Consider the following 12,340-nt stretch of genomic DNA (forward strand, 5'->3'; position numbering starts at 1 on the left):
CCACAGCACTACAAGAATTGCACGTATATTTTTCTTTATACTTTTCCGTATGTTTGAAACACTATATATCATAATTTTTCTTAAGCTCCAAAGGGGTGGTAATTTGCAGATCAAAAAAGATTGAAACCTAAATGCCTACAGTAAGGAAAAAGAATAGGAAGTCAATTTACTCACAGACCCCTCCAAAGATCTAGCACTTGAAGATAGCAATTGCCATAGAATGTTGGGGTAAGATTTCCCACTAAAATCTGGGGAGTTTGATTGAAAACCTACATATTTATACTGATAAGACGCTGCCTCCACTGTGTTCAGTCAAGCAACTACTTCCCTTCAGACTGGCAGACCAGAATTTTGGTCTCTGGAGAAATTCTAGAGACCAGAGATCTAGAGAAATTCTGCATTTGGTATAGCAGGCACCTAGTAAAAAACAGAGGTGAGATAGCAGACTGACACAGGCCAGAAGTAACAGGGAGTTAAGAACACCAGGAGAGGTCGTGCACATGAGCTCCATAGGGCCAGGGAGGCACCAGCTGCCACGCAGGAAGGAGGCCAGGCTGCAGCTTGAGGGAGGCCCCGGCCCGCTGCCCCTGTGTCTGGCAGAGCTGGTGTGAGACAAAAGACAATCCTTCCCAGCCACCGGAATAATCAAGAGTTTTGGCCTGACCTTTGAGCACACACCGAAATAGCCAAACGAAAAGCACAGACTATGGCACTAAAACGGATTAATAAAGAACTTGGTGATTTGGCCCGTGACCCTGCAGCACAATGTTTTGCAGGTCCAGTTGGGGATGATATGTTTCATTGGCAAGCTACAATTATGGGACCTAATGACAGCCCATATCAAGGCGGTGTATTCTTTTTGACAGTTCGTTTCCTACAGACTACCCCTTAAAACCACCTAAGGTTGCATTTACAACAAAATTTATCATCCAAATATTAACAGTATTGGCAGCATTTGTCTCGACATTCTAAGATCACAGTGGTCTCCTGCTTTAACTACTTCTAAATTTCTTTTATCCATTTGTTCACTGCTATGTGATCCAAACCCAGATGACCCCCTAGTGCCAGAGACTGCACGGATCTATAAAACAGAGATAAGTACAACAGAATAACTCAGGAATGGACTCAGAAGTATGCCATGTGATGCTAGCTGAAAGTCAGAATAACCTGCATTATAGCTGGAATAAACTTTAAATTACTATTCCTTTTTTGATTTTCTTATCCAGCTGCTCCCCTATCAGACCTCGTCTTTTTTATCTTTTGTTTACCTCCCTCCATTCATTCACATACTCATCTGAGAAGACTTAAGTTCTTCCAGCTTTGGACAATAACTGCTTTTAGAAACTGTAAAGTAGTTACAGGAGAACAGTTGCCCAAGATTCAGAATTTTTTAAAAAAAATGGAGCATGTGTATTATGTGACCAATGTCTTCACTCTAACTTGGGTATGGGATTAAAACCATTCCTCACTGCTCTAACACGCTGAAGAATCATCTGAGGGGGAGGGGGATGGATGCTGAGTTATCACATCAAAGGAAGCAGCATTATTCTAGCAGCATCCATTCTTGGGTAAGCCTTCCACTGTTAGAGATTTGAGGCTACATGATATACTTTATGCTCATAACTGATGTGGCTGGAGAATTGGTATTGAATTTATAGCATCAGCAGAACAGAAAATGTGATGTATTTTATGCATGTCCATAAAGGAATGACCTGTTCTTGTTCTACACAGAATGGAAATTGGAAGTCAAACACCCTTTGTATTCCCAAATAGGGTCTCAAACATTTTGTAATTTTCATTTAAATCGTTAGGAGGCTTGGAGCTATTAGTTAATCTATCTTCCAATACATTATTTAATATAGCACTGAATAAACGATGCAAGTTGTCAATGGATAAGTGATCAACTAATAGTTCTGCTAGTAATTGATTTATTTTTCTTCAAAAAAGTTGCATAAACCAATGAGTTAGCTGCCTGGATTAATCAGTATGGGAAACAATCTTTTGTAAATGCAAAGCTGTTTTTTGTATATACTGTTGGGATTTGCTTCATTGTTTGACATCAAATGATGATGTAAAGTTCTAGAGAGTGAATATTTTGCCATGTTCGGTTAAAAGTGTGCAGTCTGTTACAGGTTGACACGTTGATTGACCTGATATGCAGAATTAATAAGCTATTCAGATAGTGTAGCTTTGTAGGCTGCACATGATACTGGCAGCCCAGGAGTTCATAGAGGGACTTGGGACCCAGCAGTTCTGAAACGTGTATATGGAGTTGAAGAAATTTATTTTCCAGGTACAACCCCCACCTAACTAAATTTTTTCTTTACCTTGTACACTTGACAGCTGAAAAAAACCATAACATGGGAGTAATAATGGGTCAAAATTTACAAAATAAAGTACTGTTTTGGTGTGGAAAAAAAAAAAAGTGCCAGAAGCAACTTTTAACCAATAAGGGACAGATGTTGGTAGATAAAGTGCCCAGCCTCCCTGCACCTCAGTGAGACAATTCTGTGGTATCATGGTCTAAACCAGCATGGAAATGTTCGATATTTGCACTGTCCTATATGGCAGCCACTAGCTGCAAGTAGCTATTGAGCACTTGAGTTGTGGTTAGTGTGAGCAAAAACTGAATTTTAAATTTTATTTAATTTAAGTAATTTAAATTTAAATAACAGTACATGGCTAGTGGTTAGTACTGGACAGCATAGAGTCTCTCTGAGAGTCTCCAGTAATATTGAATCCCAGCTGCCCACAGTAGTAATCCACTCAGTCAATATACTCTTTACTAGTTTTCCTCTTGTACTGTCTCACTTCCCCATTCTCTGATTATAATTCCTAGAATCATCTCCCTATCTTAGAGTCTGCTTTTGAGAGAACGAAGACTCTTAAGGATCTGATGAAAGCTTGCAATTGAAAGGCAAAGACTAAAATGAGCCACAAGAAATTAGGAAATGGCAGGAAAAAGAAACAGAAGAAAACACGGATAAAATGTTATTAATAATCTCAAAGAGATAAGAGTAGATATTGCATCCATGAAACAAAAACATAATATTGAAATGGGAACCAGAGAACAAGAAAGCTCTTGGAGAAATTAAAACTACGATAACAAAAATTTTGTAAGTCAGTAGAAAGATGAGAAGATGAAGTGAAGGACAACAAGGAAAATAAAACAAAAATCCTAAGAGATGGACTTGGGGAGAAAAAAAAATTTTTTTTAATTAAGCAATTAATCCAAGAGATACACTGTCAAAATAGGAGATACAATGGCCAGTTAATAGTAAGTCCAGAAAGAAAGAATTGAAAAGAGGAAAAAAAGAGAAATTATTAAAAACCACAGGAAATTTTCCCCAAACTAAAAGACATGAATCTCCTAAATTAAAAAAAAAAATCAAATATCAGCACATGATTGAAAAAAAGACATATACCAAGGCACAACATCACAAAATTTGTGAACACCAGGATAAAGAAAATCCTAAAAACTTCCAGAGAGAAATCAGATTAGCTTCAGACATTTTAATAGTAACACTGGATGCTTTTTTTTTTTAAAGTAGACTTAGTTCAACAGTAAACAATATTTTTATAATCAAAAAATGTAAATACCAAAAATAGATTTTAAAATTGTGACATAGCTACAGTAAGAGAATGGAAGAAGAGTGAAAGGGAAGGACTCTAAGAGACCTAAATTCTCAATAACAGACAAGAATCACTTAAGCCAAGAAACTGGCAGAAGAGGCATATTATTTTAAATTACGTAAATACCACAAGAAACAATGAAAAGAATTCGGAGTGATTATATCTGAGGACCAGGACTGGAGAGTGGGGAAGAACTAGAAAGGAGACTGCAATTTTTCATTTTAATCTTTTAGTGCTGTTTGATTTTTTATGTGTATGTATTACTTTGAAGGAAATAAAAATGTATTACAAAAGCAGAACAGAAATTTTATGTTAAAATTGTTCAAACTCTTGAAACTATTTTTGAATATCAGTTGTAAAGAGATGGTGTAAGTAATTGGAATCCAAAGATAATTGCAACACAGATAATATCTACTATTCATTTTAGACATCTCTTTCAATGAAACTTCAGAAAGTGCTAACAAGAAATATAGTTAAACCTATTTATTTGTGCCAATGGCAGAGAGCTAGAATATGAATAAATCCATTTATTTTTGCCATTAAAATACACACATATAATTTGTCGGGAAGATTAAGCCCTGTATGTGGGGAAGACTAAGCTCTATATGTTTTAGAAAGTTAATATTAAAATTGGATACTATCACTTGAGCACAAATCAATGAGCTAGATAGTCACAGAAATGTTATGCACATAATAGGCACTTAGATTTGTTAACTAAATGACCAAAGGAGATACTCCAAACAGGGCTCCTAAAAACACAAGGAAAAGCCAGTACAAATATAAAATTTACCATAGATAATATGCAAGTAGTAACTGATAACTTAGTATATATTGAATCACTTTTAGTTTCAGTTTCATCTCTTTTCTCTTCCAGCTAACCTTTTGCCTGTCACTGTGTCAGGTTCCCATAAAATGACTGAGCCATAATAAAAGACAGAGAAGGAAATAATGACATCAGAACATTTATGATAGGAGAATAAATTCACTAGTCAGGAGAACTTGCCAGCAACAATATCACTTGAACATTACAAGTGAGAACACAGTAAGGTTAAAAGAGAAAACTTCATTTGGAAAGAAAACTTCATCTGGAATATTAGTAATTTTTCTTTTTATTAAACAAATATTTTAAGAAATAATACCCTAAAAATTTTTCCTAAAAATGGGAAAAACTGACAAGCCTTTGCTATGAAAGTTTTTAAAGCACTGTACTATGATATTAATCTTAGGCAAAAGATTACAGTTGTCAGTTCATAAGTAATTCAACATTAAAACATTCCTTTCTAAATACTTATTTTTGACAGTTTACCTTGATAATTTAAAATATATTTCCTGTTTCACAAAGTTATCACAATAAAATCAATCAACTTCCTATTTTTCTATCCAATTTTTAATACAACTTCTAAGAGCAAGTGTTCCCAATAATATATAGAACCTCCAAACTTAAACTTTTATTATTCAGCATAAATAATTAACTATGAAGTCTATTTATGTCTAGCTTTATATAAAAACCAAAATGAAATCCTTAATTTCACACTAATAATTAACCTTACTAAATATTAGAGTCCACATATTAACCAATTAGACCTATAGAATGGCAAGAGAATAAGATCTACTATTACCAGCAGAACTAAAAAGGGCCAATACTTTAACTCCAATTTTTAAGGTGACCAAGGCTAAAAATAATATATATTCCTTTTTTTTTTCCAATGATTGTGACTACTGACAGCAATGGTTGTGTTGCTTTCATTTGCGTACCTAGGAGCACCTGGCATAATACGTAATGCCCTCCATCAAATTTTATTGCATGAAAGACTGAATAAATTGTTTTTCTCAATAATATCTATTCCTTTAAATTAAATTTGTGTCTCCATTGTTGGAGGCACCCATAATTAACAAAGGATTTTAGAAAGCAATAAATACTATATTTGTCAGCAAAATAATCCCATTAAGATATCAATATCACAAGTACTAAAAGGATTAAATGATCTCTTAGAAAAGTTTTCAGCTCTAAAATCCCGAGGTTTTACTAACACAGAACATTTTTCTCCTAAAAAGAATTACCTTCTCTCATATTATTCTTTTATAGGCTTCACTAAATAATGCTTTATGCTTTAAAAATGAGAAGCTGTTTCAAACGAAGCCAGACTTTCTAATTAAGTTAACTGGAAACAAGAAAAACTTATTGAGGCTTTCATACAAAGGGAATAAAATAATGTCATGGGCACAGTATAAATTTTAGTGACTAAACAACTTTATATAACTTGCTGAAAAATTATAAAGGAATCAAACATTTCCAGTACAATTCTAAAAATAAAAAATAAATAGCTACAGCATGAGATGTCATTAGTAAATAATTGTTTGAAAACCTGAAGTTTTTAATGATCAACAAACAAGTACCCCTTTTCATGTACTTTGTACCCCGTAGAAAGAAAAGACGCTTCTACGTGAAATAAAAGTTAACTTTATTTTTATAAGAAAGCCTCTCTGATGAGAATGCTTGAACTAAGGGGGAAATAAAGTACTAGATAAGTCTTAAAAATCACCTTATATTTCCCTTGTATGAAGTTTTTTCCCCTATCCTTGGTCCTGTCAGTATAGGATGAGCTGACTCTCTGAACCTATCATATGCTAGGAAATATCTTAACTTCTACAAAGCCAAAGAATTTTTGCCAGGATTATGTGGATTTGGAAAAAGAGGAATTCCAGTAAATTCCAAGTAACCAGTTGTTACCACAGAGAAATAAAACTGATTTGTTCAGTTTTGGAAGGGACAGGCTTTTCGTTGGACAGAGCCAGCTGAGAATTATAAAGCTTAGCTGCTTTAAGCCACAACCCTCACAAACAGCTAAGAAGCAGTCATCAGGAGTGTGATTCTTAGACTAGCAGAAAGTAAGTTTCCAAAAGAAGTTCTCTCAGCTTTCAAAAGAATAACTTCTAGTATTTCTTAAGACCTCCATATGACCACTTGGTCAGTCACTTTCCTCCATGTACATTATGCATCACAGGTTTTGAAGTAAGACAGAACTGGTTTTTAATACCAGATCAGTAACTACCAGCTGACTAGTCCTGCTTAACTTCTCTGAGCTTCAGGTTCCTCAACTGTAGAAGAAGATAACCATACCCTATATTTTGAAGACTACTTCATAAATTTTATAAGAGAAAAAAAGAGATGATCCCACAGATTAAAAGTAGCAGAAACCAATCTTACACAACTTTTTTCAGCAAATAGTGAAAAAGGAAATACTAAGTCATTGTATGAAGCCAGCACAACCCTAAAACCAACACCTGACGTGGACATTATGAGAAAAGAAAATTACAGACCAACATCTCTCATGAACATTAATGAAAATTCCAAAAATAATAATAATAATTTAGCAAGGCAAATCTAGCAACATACAAAAAGGATAATACATATGACTAAGTGGGATTTATTCCAAGAAAACAAGGTTGTTGGTTCAACATTTGGAAATAAACCAAAGTACCTCACCACATTAACAAAATAAAAAAGAGAAATCCTAGGATCATCTTAATAGGTACAGAAAAAGTATCTGATAAAATTTAACTCATTCATAATTTTACAAACCTCTTAGCAATCTGGAAATAGAAGAAGGAAAATTCTTTAAACTGATAAAAGGTATCTTCTACCAAAAATAATACACACACATCCCTCAACTACAGCTAACATCAATTTTAATGTCAATATACTGAATATATTCCCCAGAAGTTGGGGAGAAAACAAGATTGTCCACTGTCCTCACTTCTATTCAATTTTATATTGGAGGTTCTAGCCATTGAAATAAGGCAATAAAAAGGCAGAAAAGTATAAAGATCAGAAAAAGTAAAATTGTCCTTGCTCACAGATAACATGATTATATATGTAGAAAATGCAAAGGAATCTACAAACAAGCGACTACCATGAATAAGTGAATCTAGTAAGGTTTTTGATACAAGTTCAAGACTTTTCTATTGTATTTCTATATAGTAATATCAAATGGAAAATCAAATTTATGAAACAGCATTTATTATATAATAACAAAAAATCAAATAATGAATAAATCTTTCATAAGACGGGTAAGATAGCTACACTGAAAACTAAAAAATGATGAGAAAAAATTTTAAAGAAGTAAATAAATGGTGAAATACACACAGTTCATGGTTTGTAAGACTCAATATCATTATGACAACCAATTCCCCCCAATTAATCTATAGCTCCAATGCAATCCTAATCAAAATTCCAGCAAGACGTTTTGTGGAAACTGAAAAACCAATCCAAAAATTTATATGGAACTGCAAAGACCCTAGAATAGCCAACTTCAATCTTTAAGAAGAATAAAGCTGAAGGACTTACACAACAAGATTTCAACATTTACTAAAAAGTTTTATTGTGACAATGGTCAAAGGATGGACAAATATACTAAAGAAACAGAGTCCAAAAACAAATCCACACATATATGGTCACTTGCTTTATGAAAAAGATGCCACTGAAAATCTGTGTGTGGAAAAGAGAGCCTTTTCAATCAATGGTGCTAGAGTTTTGGAAACTAGTATGAAAAAACAATGAACCTTGACCTCAATTTCACACCATTAACAAAAATTAATTCAAGATAGATCACAAACCTAAAAGGTAAAACTATAAAGCTTCTAGAAGAAAATATAAGAAAATATCTTCATGATCTTCATATAAGCAAAGATTTTTAAAAAATTCAAAAGGCCACTAAACTGCTAACTAAAAACTAAAGTTACTAGCCTATTAATAGAAAAAAAAATCGTATACTTCATTAAAATTAAGAACTTATGTTCACCAAAAGATATCATTAAGAGAGCAAATGGTTAAGCCACAGACCAGCAGAAGATATTCCCAGTATGTAAATCCAGCAAAGGTTTTGTATCTGGAATTCATAAAGAATGTATCTAGAATTCATAAAGAATGTAAAATTCAAAAGAATTTTGTATCTAGAATTCATAAAGAATGTAAAATCTACTATAAATCAATAATAAAAAAAAATCCAATTTTTTAAATGGGCAAAAGATCTAAACAGGAATTTCAAAAAAGAAAATACCCAAATGGCCCATCAACATATAGAAAAGTACTCAAGCATCATTAGCATCAAAGAAATGTAAATTAAAGTGACAATGACACAACACTACACAACTCACAGAATGGCTAAACACTCATCTGAAGTGTTGATTAGAATGTGGAGCAACTGGAACTCTCATCGACTACTACCGCGTGTATAAATTGGTACAGCTTTGGAAAATTGCTTGGCAGTTTCTATTGAGGGTCAAACATATACCTACCCTATGATTCAATAAACCCACTCCTAGGTAAACAGTCAACAAAAATTAATATATGTCTACCAAAAGATGTATAAGAATGTTCACAACAGCTTTAATCATAAATGTTCTCCCAAAATGGAAATAACTCAAATGACCATAAACTGGAGAATGAATAAATAATGATACATTTGTACTATGGAATACTACACAGAACTGTAAAAGAATAAACTAGTGATAATTTAACAGCATGTATGAATCTTGTAGGCATTACTTTCAGCAAAGGAAACCAGATACCAAAGATAACATACCATGTAACTCGATTTATATGAAATTCAAAAACAGGCCAAAAAAATTGATGGAGATAGGAGTTAGGATAGTCGTTAACATACGGAGGGAGTAATGCCTCTAAGTGTGAACAAAGATTTCTTCTGGTGTGCTGGGAATGTTTTATATTTGGATCTGGGTGGTAACCACATATGTATATACCTATGAAAACATTCATTAAGCACTATATTTTAAGATTACTGTACGTGGTAGTATGTATGTTATGCCTCAATTTTAAAAAGTTGTATTCTCTAAATTTGAAGAAAAAAGCTTCAATCTGGAATTTGGAGATATGTGCAGGAAAAGAAAGTACTTAACAGAGGACTTGGTCAACTCATAACCTATTTGGTTCATATAAATGCATATAAAATAAATAACAGGAAATAAAGTCATGCTAAAAAGGAGACTCAACATTTATTGAGAGTTGATAATAACTCAAGCATTGTGCCAAGGCTATATTTGCACATACATACACACACACAATCTTATTTAAACTCTTCAACAAACCTATGGGGTAGGTACTAATTTTAGAGATGAGAAAACTATGGTGAATAGATGTTGCTCCTATTAAGTTTTAAATGGTTTGATCTTTGTAAACACAGTTTGGCTTGCATAAAATAATTTTCTAAATATCCTGAGAAAAAGTGATTTGTAAATATCCTACCTGGCTTTCCTATCACATTACCTAAATATCATCCTCCACCACACTGTCATCTTACTCTCCTTTATTTTTCTTCACAACACACATTGCTATCTGATAATATATTACATGTATATGTGCTTATTTCTTATTTTCTCTCTCTCCCACTAGAGTGCAAGTTCCATGAAGGCAGAGACCTTGACCATGTAGTTCATTGCTCTCCCCCAGCACCCAGACCCATGTCTGCCATGTAGTAGACACCTAATAAATAATGGTGGATGGAATGAAAAAAGTAATAATAAATGTCCTATCTGATACTCAATTTGTACCCTTTTCCATAAGATCTATAAAGCTAAAAGAAAATAAATATATTCCAAGTCTCTGGTAATAATCAGTTTGTATAACCTTACCAGCAAAAGACTTGATATTTATCTCTAATTTGGGGCAACCACTACATATAGTCAAAGAAGAATTTGGGAAGACTGATTTTAACATGTTAAACTAATACAGATAATTATCTTCCATTTATGTCACAAAAGACATAACCATCCAAATGTTAATCTTTTAAAACTGTATTGTTTTGGAGCCAACTAAGCACAGAGTATGTCATGGTTTTAGGAAGAAATGCTTGAGGCCAGCATTATAAAAACCAATTACAATACTCAACATCAACACAGAGCTAAAACAGTGATGACTAAACAATTGCTGAAATGCAGCATTATTTACAAATAGCCAAGATAGGGAAATAACCTAAGTGTCCATTGATGGATGAATGAATTGAAAGAAAATGCGGTATATGTGTGTTGTGTGCATGCACACACACACGAATATCATTCAGCCATAAAAAAGAATGAAATCTTCCCATTTGTGACAAAATGCATGGATCTTGAGGGTATTATATACTAAGTGAAATAAGTCAGAGGAAGAAAAATGCTGTATGATTTCACTCATTTGTAGAATCTAAAAAACAAACAACAAAAACAAAAAAAACAAGATATAGATACAGAGAACAGATTGGTGGTTTGCCAGAGGTGGGGGGTAGGGGTGTGCAAAATGACTGTAGTCAGTAATACTATAGTGCACATTTGAAAGCTGCTAAGGCAGTATCTTAAAAGTCCTCATCACAAGAAAAAACAATTTTTTGATAACTATGTAAGGTGATGAATGTTAACTAGACTTATTATGACGATTATTTTGCAATAAATACAAAATATTGAATCATTATTTGTACCTGAAACAAACATGATGTTATATATCAATTAAATGTCAATTTTTTTAAAAAACACTACTTAAGTGTATAGGGATAGATGTTTGCCCCTTCACTGAATTCTACTGTTTAGTTTACTCCTGTGTCTTGATCTCATATCCTTACCTCTCTGTTCTAGCTACTGTGAGCTTTAACCTCACTTGCTATTATCTTTAATTTTTCCTTCTGTGCTATATATGTGTGTATATACATATATATATACACACACACACATATATGTATATATATACACACATATATATTATACATATATGTGTGTGTGTGTGTGTGTGTGTATATATATATATATATATCTTTCTAACATATTTAGATGTGCATCTATCTTTGAAGCATACACACACATACACATAAAACTTGCCTGGACCTTGTTTTCCCTTCCAAAATACTGTTTGATGTCACAGCCACTTTCTTAAAAAAATATACAGCCTCCACTCCCTACTCCCAAATTCATATGATCATCAATAATGACCTTTATCACCAAGTCAAACTGCCTTCCATATGACCTCAATGCATCATTTAAAACAGAACACATCCTCCATCTTTAAACTGTATCCTCTCGACGTGCATGATTCTGTGCCTCCCAGGTTTTGCTGGGCCTGAACTTTAAACAATTTAGGGGAACCTCTTTAAGAAAAAAAAGCAAAATTAGAAATACAAACTTAGGTGTAATGGTGAATACTTATCTAGAATGAGGGGGGAAAGAATCACAACACAAGTATCACTAAAATCTAGAAAAATAACATCATAATTCTATCAATAATAAGCTCCCTGACACACTTCTAGGATACTTTTTCTACATTTTAATTGCATATCTTTCATGATCACTTCTTCATGTGACAATGACATGTAACATTTTCTATAAGTAGATAGAAATATGTAAGATTTTCTATAAAGAAATAGATTTTTTAAAACTTTCTGAAGACTAAATCATTACTCACATTTTAGAAAATATTCTTTTAGGTTCACAAACTGTTACTGGCTACGTAATATAAAATTTTAGTACTGTTGTCAAATTTGGGGAAACTTACATTTGTTTCTTTCCTTTATAAGCTATCAGATTCAAAAGAGTTTTCCCCAGACTAGCTTCTGGCTCCGTGTATTTCAAACTGTGTTTCTCTTACCCTACTCACGTACTTCTAGTGTCAGATTCTGTAGGACGTGTCCATATCATCTATAATCTCTGGCCTTGCATCTTTTTT

General features: G+C 33.3%; 1 protein-coding gene, 1 long non-coding RNA gene and 1 pseudogene across 3 annotated transcripts in view; 1 reads left to right on the forward strand and 2 right to left on the reverse strand.

Annotated features, from left to right (window-relative positions):
* Positions 1-12,340, reverse strand: part of LOC125965222 (uncharacterized) — a 420,463-nt gene that overhangs the window by 149,971 nt on the left and 258,152 nt on the right. The gene's annotated exons all lie outside the window — the stretch shown is intronic.
* The window catches only part of PDE3B (phosphodiesterase 3B), a 178,663-nt gene that overhangs the window by 139,838 nt on the left and 26,485 nt on the right, over positions 1-12,340 (reverse strand). The window lies entirely within an intron of this gene.
* LOC101270563 (ubiquitin-conjugating enzyme E2 D3-like) lies at positions 707-1,144 on the forward strand (annotated as a pseudogene).

Source organism: Orcinus orca, chromosome 8, assembly GCF_937001465.1.
Source record: "Orcinus orca chromosome 8, mOrcOrc1.1, whole genome shotgun sequence".
NCBI classification, from domain to species: Eukaryota; Metazoa; Chordata; class Mammalia; order Artiodactyla; family Delphinidae; genus Orcinus; species Orcinus orca.